Genomic DNA, 8,699 nt, shown 5'->3' on the forward strand with positions numbered 1-8,699 from the left:
TTGCGCGCATTTCCTTATTTCCTTCGTTTCATCTGCCCAAAACGATTCCTTCCTTCGATTTATTCTAACAAAATGTTTCATTCCTCCGATTCATTCGCGTAAAATCCTCATTTTCTTCTTCGACATTGTATTAATATTATTTGTTGATTTTGTCATCCACTTCATTTGAAGAGTTGTTAAGAGGTAATGTTTAATTTTGTTGATAATATTATAATTATATATTAAGAAGTAATATTTTGTTTTGTGTAATATTTCTGTTAATGTTTATCATTTATTTCACATATTAACATCGTCCGTTAATTTTATTACAAATTCTGTATAATCATGTCTGAGAAGATAATTTAAGTAATTTATAATATTTTATTTGTATTATTTATATTTTATTAATGTAATTATAATTTCGTTCACTAACATTATACGAATAAATATAATTTTTTAAATAGTATATTTTTAATATTAATCACGATATAAAAATAATAATAATAATATTAAAAAAATATTTATAATTTTGTGATTTTTGAAAATATTTCAAGGTTATTATTTTTAATATAATTAATTTATTTAATATAAGAATGAGTTAATACTATTGTGCTTAATACTAATAAAATTAATTATAAAGTATTTTGTTACTTTTGTTTAAAAAAAAATGTATACGAGTTTATATTATGAAATAGTGTATAGTAACTTTATAACTTCGGTAACTTTAATATAATCTATAATATTCTAATAATGTTTATGTTAATGTAAATTAATATAAGAAATAAATAATTCTAATTAACATATTTTTATCCAACGATATATTCTGAATTAACTTACTTAAAATTTAATTTAATTAATTATATTAATTTTTAATGTCAAATTATATTATGTTGTTATATACAAAATAATTTTGAAAAATATTACTTTATATCGTAAATTAAGTTTTCATAATATATTTTTTTATTATAAATACAAATATAGGTTTGAATAAATATATTTTGTAATTAAATTGATTTGACAATATTTATTTTAATAAAATAATATTAAGAATAATTATTTAATGATTCTTGAAATTTAATCTACTATAAAATATATTTTTTAATATGTGTAATAAACTCATAATTAAATTTTTTTTATGATTGTATGAAATTATATATTAGTTTTCGCTACAGATATGTATACTGTGACGACCTTATTTTACGTATGTGGTTATGTCATTATTGAAGATAGTAGGGTTGGATATAGTATTCCTGCGACAAGGCCCATGAAAATCCAACGGTCTATTACATTTTCTCAATTGGTGAATTATGTGCATCGCATGCTGGAGATCGACCTATCAAAATTCTGCATCAAATTGTCAACGAAATATTCTTATTGCTCTCGTTACATTGAAGAACATTTCTATATCACAAATGATGATAGTCTACAATTTATGTTTGATTTGCCCGCGCTGGATTGCATGTACTTGTATGTTGATTCATCGCCAGTGTTGCAGAATGTAAGTGATTACTATTTGATGCAGTCATGCTGGTAATAACGCAAGGTTTGGGAACCGTAGGTTTAAATCAAGTGGGACCTTCTATGTATCACGTTGATGAACAGTAAACTTAGACATATTCTGGGATCAACACTGGTCATTGGGATCACCATATCACGGCTCACACTGAAGAAGACTGTGCATGGGGGATGAATACAACACGAGAATGTGATTTTACTCCAGGAGGTTGTGATCATCATATCAGGGTTCCCTCAGGAGTTGATGTTGCATGGAGTTTGATGAGAACACGACAATTGGATTTAAATTCACAGGATGATGAAGAAAATACCACAATGTTAGACATTTCGAAAGTTTTACTTGGACTTCAAATTTTCCCGCCCCAATTACAGAACACATGCCTGAGCAAGATGATTTATTTGGGGACAATTCTCATCATGTCATGAATAGCGATGATGATTTGTATGCTACATCAATCGACGGAGAAGATGATGACCATGTTGACAATGCAAATGAAGGCATATCGTCGTATGTCCTGATGTCTGGAGCAACAATGACAAAGAGCTTTCCTAATGTAGCAGAGCAACATTTACGTGAATTTTCCTAATTTTTCAACGAAGTATATGACGAACAAATTACATATTCATTTGGTCTTCCTTCAGCATCACGAACAAATTTTACAATCCTGATAAGCCAGAGCTCGATGTGAAAATGGTTTATAAGAGCAAAAATGATTTAATAGCTTCAATGAAGGATTTTTCTGTTCGAGTTTTGAGACGTGAATATATTGTTGTCCAAAGTTCTCCGACAATTTGGAAGGTAAAATGCAAGAACTGGTCAGAAGGTGACAATTGTAGGTGGGGACTTCGAGCATAATTGAAAAAAAAATTGGTTATTTCATGATCACAAAATATGGTGATGAACAAACGTGTATATCTAGCCAAGTGTGTATAAATCACCACAACCTTGACGTCAACATGATAGCCAGTACACTTTTGGGAATCGTGAGTTGTGATCTTGCGTACTAGATCAAGTATGTGCGAGAAAGTATTAAAGTAAAATATGTGTATGATATATCATATGCTAAGGCATGACAGAGTTTGAAGTGCACGGTGGAGATCGTCTATGGCACATGGGAAAGCTCTGTAACTTTTCTTCCTAAATATATGGGTGCTTTGTCGAAGTATAATCCAGGAACTATTGTAGAGTGGAAGCACCTTCGACCGTATGACCATCCACATAATATTTTGAACTTTGTATTTTGGGCCTTCAAACCATGTATAGATGGTTTTCGACATTGTCGCAACATAATCAGTGTAGACGGTACCCATATGTACACCAAGTATAAGCACAAACTACTCATAGCAGTTACTTTAGATGCCAATAACCAGGTCTTACCTCTAGCATTTACGCTTGTTGATGAAGAAAATTATGAGTCTTCGCATTAATTCCTAAGTAATGTTGCACGACATGTTACAAGAGGGTGCAGAGGTGCGTGCCTTATATTTGATAGACATGTAGGTATAACAAATGCAGTGCAAGATCTCCTTGACTTCAAGCCTCCCGTGGTGTTCATCGTTTTTGTTTGAGGCATGTTTGCTCTAATTTCAACAGTATATTCAAAAACATTCATTTGAAGGACTTATGTTGGGAAGAACGGACGCAACACCAAATAGAAAAATTTAATGTCACAATGGAAGCAATCAGAACAAATAATGCAGCAGCTTTCACTTATTTATCAAACATCCCAAAGGAAAAATGGTCATTGGCCCATAATGGTGGATGGAGATGAGGGATAATGACGATGAACATGTCTGAGTGTATTAATGTATGTTGAAAGGGGTTCGACGTCTAAAAATAACTGCAATAGTAGAACTGACCTTACAACGATGCGTGCACTATTTCATTCAACGTCGAACACGAAGTAATAAAATGATGGAAAAAAATCAACCATGGGCAGATTATGCATACTCTAAATTTGATATGTGGTAAAAAAAATCAATTGAACATCGAGTAATAAATTTGAGCAAATGGATAAAACAACATCCATCGCGACATGAGCAAGACCAGGTCGTCAACATCACATACAAACTGTTAACATTTCTACACGTGATTGCACGTGTGGTAAATTGACAATATTTTGAATTCCTTGTTTACATGTTATATTTGCAGCAAAATGGTTTGGATTAAATCCCGCACAGCTTGTACAACCATGGTTTACACTGAGCGAATACGTGAACACATATGATGGTAGATTGTACACTGTTCATGATTAACAATACTGGGATGAACCAACATTCCAATTGCAACACAATAGCGTGCGGCGAGAAAGGAAGCAGTTTGGTAGAGATTGCAGGACACGCATAAGAAATGAGATGTATCAACCATCATCGAGGGGAGACAATGTGGGAGGTAAAACAACTACAATAACGTATTCTTCATTATTTTTACTTGATATCATGTGAAGTGATTAATGTAATTATAATTTTTGTTATAAAATTATATAGTTATTAATAATTGTTCTACATTGAATGTAGGTGCACATGAGAAGGTCTAATTATGATGGCAAATATTTATGTTCGCAATGTAGGTGTCACATTTTAATAAAAATATTAAATAATTTTTATTCTTACGTGAGATTCAGTGTTCAATTGTGTTAAATGTATTTGAATATCAAGTGTTTTGACTTATTTGCTTCATTAAGTGTTGTATTATTTTAAATTTGGTTTATGTTAAAAACTATAATGTTTCAGTATAAATTATTGTATCATGTTAAAAATCGCAGATATTTAATTTCAATTATCACCACGAGTAAAAAAATTACTAATGATAGGATCAATATCTAATCAAATCTTGCATAAATACATCAAATTAAAATAAATAAATTAAAGACAGATACAATAATACGACGTAAGTAATTGTACAGCTCTAAACAATTAGTTAATGATGATGGTAACGATGCCCCCTAGTGTCGCATGAAGGTTTTCTAATAACTCTATGTCCACGACCTAACATCTCCTCATCATCTCCCTATGTACGTGTTTGTGCTACAGATGTACTGTTATCAACAATGTTCCCACCAACCTCACATCCTTCTGTTTTTGAATATTCTTGAAATGGTATGGGCGACGTGTTTAATGTGAGGCGACTCTCATTCATAAACGGTCGAAAGTCGCTTTGTAAAAATTGTGTAAAACTACCGGTAAATGGAGTGTGGTAACCATACTCATATGATGGAAAGCTTGAAACCACATGCGGAGTAGCATATGCAGTATTTGAAGTTGATGGTCCGAGGTCACACTCATTTTGTGTCCTCATTGGCGGATGTTGCATATGATCTGGGCGTGTCTGTGACATAGAAGCATATATTATGTCAGCTATATTTAATACACAAAAATAAATATATGTAGATAAATTAAATATGTCTTATGATAAATTGTCGGTAGTTAGCATCTACAGGATGATAGTCAATGGCATTAGAAGTTACCACTGTTGGAGAGAGAAATATATGTGAAACGCGATGATACCAACCAATATAATCCATTGTGATGTCTTGTGTACCAGGTATGACATAATCACCACAAATCACAAAATTATATATGTCGCTCCACGTATCTAAAAAATGTTTGTGATACGTCACCCAATCACAATTGTTCCGCCCTTGTCGCGTCAATTTATGGAAATTATCGAAGTTAGTAGCAGGTGGAGGGATATCCCGATGCTTCCAAATTGTCGAAGGCACCGCTCTGGTCTATGCATCTCAACTATATGAAAATTGATCAATACACATGCCGACCGACATAAATGAATTCTATTTACATCAAGATTTATAGCAACCTCAGGTAACTCCAGATCATAAACTGTCCATAGAAAATGTAGCAAATAAAATAAATAAAGATTATCAAGTTGATAATATAACATTTAGATTTTATTTCAAAGTATTAAAAAATTTAAAGAACTAAATAATTTGATTACCTGTACTCCTACCATCCTGTCAAGCATATCTCTCACGATACGAATCGAATGATGGGCCGTGTGTGTCTAAGAGAATCCATATCTCCACTGTGCACCGTATGATGAGAATGGTAGACCCTGAAGCACATCTCCTGCATGCTCTGCTGACATAGATAGTTGTTGCGCTCTATCAGGGCAAAGAAGAGTAATTCTAGATCATTCCCAAATCTGCAATAACATACAACGTAAATTGTTACATCATAAGAAAAATTAAGTAGAATAAATATAATGGCCGTAGAAGTGTAAACATACTTGCAGTATTTGAACAGGTCCATACAAATCGACCTTTAATCCCATTGATGTGTCGCACAGCTCTCTGTAAAGATATGCCAACACAGCAGAATCCCAAATAAACTTATTCACCATTTCTATGTCCTCGAGAAACCGCAAATACATAAGTTTCACAGCAGCACCTTCTGAGTCCGGAAACATACAATCACCAATGATCATTAATGCCATACTACGGGAATATTGTGTCACGTCCTTTTCAGTGTTGTGATCATTAATCATATTATTTAGGCAGTGATCTCGCAAAACGGTCAGATAAAGGTGTGCACCTTTAATAGAGAAGATGTAGGAGTAAAACCCAACCAAGTTGCACAGCGCTGTTGTAACGTATGTTTGTCGTATGCGGTATCTACACCAGTGATGAGCATGCCATCAATATTCAAACACCAAATAAGTGCAACGTCTTGTAGGGTGATTGTTGCCTCACCGACTGTAAGGTGAAATGTGTGTGTCTTGCAACGCGCGCCATTTCTCAACTATGGCTATAAGCAAGTGATTATAGTAATTTTTAATAGGACCACACTGAATTACATCATAGAAACTCGTGCATGCTAGACATAGGCAGACATGGAGGTGATTATTAACGTTTGATCATAAAATTTCATAAACATTTAAAATAAGCATTTTATCATATATTATTGCATACGGGCACTGCCAGGACGTCTACCCATTTTTTAGTGTAAAATGACCATTTTACTCCTAGAAGCATAGTTTTTTCGTATTTATCCTTAGACCTCTAAACGACGACCCAAATCATTCCAACTTAACATATAACCTTTAAAACATTCCTATAATTATTCCTTAGGCTAAAAACTTAGCTTTTCGATAGATTTCTCGATTCGTTTTTAAACTTAGATATACATCCCGGTTTTGACTCGTATAGGGATGTAAACGAACAAACCGTTCGTGAGCTATTCGAAGCTCGATTCGATAAAAGCTCGTTTGAGCTCGTTTAATGAAGCTCGTTAAGATAAACAAACCAAACTCAAGCTTTACAGTATTCGGCTCGTTAGCTCGTGAACATGTTCGTTGGTAAGTTCATGAGTAATCTTTTAGATGAAAAAATAATAATTTTGATATTTGATTTATTGATTTTGCATATTATTTATGAAATATATAGAAAAATCTATTAAATTTATTTATTACAGTAAATTTACAAATTTTAATAAGAATAATATATTTTTCTTTAAATATATAATTTAGTTTTTAATTAATTTAATGAAAATTTAAATGTATAATTCATATTTATTAACCATGTTTAGGCTCGATAAAGGCTTGAATAAGCTCGTGAGCCAGGCATATATTCGTTAAATAAAGCTCGAGCTCGGCTCGATTATAAACAAACCAAGCTCAAACATTTAAGAGTTCGGCTCGGCTCGACTCGATTACATCCCTACTCGTATGGAATCGAAACTTAACCAAAACTTACCAAACTTGAACCAAAGCCTCCTAACACACAACTAAACCTTTACCAACCCAAATCAAGCCCATCTAGTCCCTTGAACACTTCCTAGCAGGTACTGAATTTCTGCACAAGGAACCCTAGTTCTAGAAGGTTTCAAACTCCTCATATCTCGGCTCCAGCCCCTAACCCCTTGGTCCAGCCCCTCGTCGACCCTGCTAGGACCCTAATCGAACCCTCTAGGACACTCTGAGACTAGCCCTCACGAGCCATGCACGAAGACGTGCATGGTTCTCTTCCTCGTGCTCGGCCGCGGCTAGATGGTGCTCTAGCCGTGTGCCCTTCCAGCCCTGCGTGTGCCCCCTTGGCTCGAGGCTAGGACCATCACGAGTCCAGCCCTTTGCCCTGATGGAGCCCGCACAGTCGCCTACCCCATAGTTCCTACAAAAGCCGTAGCTAGCCTCTCGGGTTCTTCCACCGTGCGACCCCTTACTCAGTTGCTTCCTACCTTTGCACAACCACTTTAGGACCCTCGTACCCTCCCCTTATGTCTCCTGGTCGTGACCTTAACAGCGGCAAGCCTCCGAGTGCCCTAATAAACCCTAGTAGAAGAGTCCTTGTAACACAAGATTCTAATTCCCGTCTCCCTTGTCCCATGGTGATGTCCAGCCCTTAAACCTTGATCTAAGTACCCTTGAGCATTCTTAAACTCCTCCCTATTGGTGTCCCTATGATGGCATCCCCTTCATGCAATCATATTTTAAGTTTTGGAACAAAAATTCATACCTTAATCATATAAGAATGAATAAAAACGAATTTATTCAATAAGGGATCATGTTTTCATACCAAAGTAATTCAAAACAATAGTATGGTGTAATAGATGAGAAAAAAAAAGATTTATGGCGTGCCTTTGCGTTTTAAACGCACGAAAACCATTGGCGATTGAAGAACGGCGACGAAGAGACGATGGCCTTGATGTTCCCTTGAATTTACGAAAATTTCCCTTCAAAATATTGTGTGTGAGGGGAGGGTTTGGAGAGAATTTGATTGCTTTTGGCGTGGGGTTCAAGGGTTTAATGGGATTGTTTAGTATATTATATACTATTAAATCATTAACAAGGCTTAGACCCACTAAGGAGGGTAATTAGGCCTATTAGTGCTAAATTAGAATATTAAAAATAGTTTTGTTTAAATAAGTTTGTGAATTTATTAGCCGGGTTGCCCATAAGTTCGTATTTTTGTTGAAAATCCAACACCGATAAAAATTACGTCCCGGCGTATAAAATCACATCAAAACCCCTTATTTAAAAAAAAAAGAAAAAGCATCACCCATATTTTAAATAATTAAAAGCAATTATTTAATAAAAACATTTTCTATTTTCCAGTCTTCGGTCTCCGTTCCTCGATCGCAACTCGAATAACCTTTTAAAAATACATTTTAATGCAATCATGTAGAAAAATATAATTTAAACACATCAATATGCATAACATATTTAATCCATGCAATTAAAACATTTAATT

The sequence above is a fragment of the Primulina tabacum genome, chromosome 15 (assembly GCF_025594145.1).
Source record: "Primulina tabacum isolate GXHZ01 chromosome 15, ASM2559414v2, whole genome shotgun sequence".
Lineage (NCBI taxonomy): Eukaryota > Viridiplantae > Streptophyta > Magnoliopsida > Lamiales > Gesneriaceae > Primulina > Primulina tabacum.